The sequence below is a fragment of the Arachis ipaensis genome, chromosome B3, assembly GCF_059453495.1.
Source record: "Arachis ipaensis isolate K30076 ecotype BB chromosome B3, ASM5945349v1, whole genome shotgun sequence".
Taxonomy (NCBI): Eukaryota; Viridiplantae; Streptophyta; class Magnoliopsida; order Fabales; family Fabaceae; genus Arachis; species Arachis ipaensis.
Genome location: NC_142438.1, coordinates 59,333,078 through 59,334,186, shown reverse-complemented (window position 1 = coordinate 59,334,186; position 1,109 = coordinate 59,333,078). Strand labels below are relative to the sequence as shown.

General features: G+C 40.8%; 1 non-coding gene across 1 annotated transcript; it reads right to left on the bottom strand.

Moving 5' to 3' along the window:
- Positions 1 to 470: 470 nt before the first annotated feature.
- Positions 471 to 578, bottom strand: LOC148570783 (small nucleolar RNA R71). Its single transcript, XR_015880351.1, has one exon. It is a non-coding gene; the product is annotated as a small nucleolar RNA R71 (small nucleolar RNA).
- Between the last annotated feature and the right edge of the window lie 531 nt (positions 579 to 1,109).

Here is a 1,109-nt window from a genome sequence, read left to right as displayed (position 1 = left end):
TGAAGAGGAAGCTAAGGGAAGCTAAAGCCCAACTCTCTGGAGAAAATCTGACAGAAATTTTCCAAAAAGAAGGAGACATGGCCGAAAATAAAAACAATGCAAGGAAGATGCTTGGTGACTTTACTGCACCAAATTCCAATTTACATGGAAGAAGCATCTCAATCCCTGCCATTGGAGCAAACAACTTTGAGCTTAAACCTCAATTATTTTCTCTGATGTAACAGAACTGCAAGTTCCATGGACTTCCATCTGAAGATCCTTTTCAGTTCTTAACTGAATTCTTGCAAATCTGTGATACTGTTAAGACCAATGGGGTTGATCCCGAGGTCTACAGGCTCATGCTTTTCCCGTTTGCTGTAAGAAACAGAGCTAGAATATGGTTGGACTCTCAACCTAAGGATAGCCTGAACTCTTGGGATAAGCTGGTCACGACTTTCTTAGCCAAGTTCTTTCCTCCTCAAAAGCTTAGTAAGCTTAGAGTGGATGTTCAAACCTTCAGACAAAAGGAAGGTGAATCCCTCTATGAAGCTTGGGAGAGATACAAGGAACTGACCAAAAAGTGTCCTTCTGACATGCTTTCAGAATGGACCATCCTGGATATATTCTATGATGGTCTGTCTGAATTATCAAAGATGTCATTGGACCATTCTACAGGTGGATCCATTCACCTAAAGAAAACGCCTGCAGAAGCTCAAGAACTCATTGACATAGTTGCAAATAACCAGTTCATGTACACTTCTGAAAGGAATCCTGTGAGTAATGGGACGCCTATGAGGAAGGGAGTTCTTGAAATTGATGCTCTGAATGCCATATTGGCTCAGAACAAAATATTGACTCAGCAAGTCAATATGATTTCTCAGAGTCTGAATGGAATGCAAGCTGCATCAATAGTACTCAAGAGGCATTTTCTGAAGAAGAAGCTTATGATCTTGAGAACCCTGCAATAGCAGAGGTGAATTACATGGGTGAACCTTATGGAAACACCTATAACCCCTCATGGAGAAATCATCCAAATTTCTCATGGAAGGATCAACAAAAGCCTCAACAAGGCTTTAATAATGGTGGAAGAAACAGGTTTAACAATAGTAAACCCTTTCCATCATCCACTC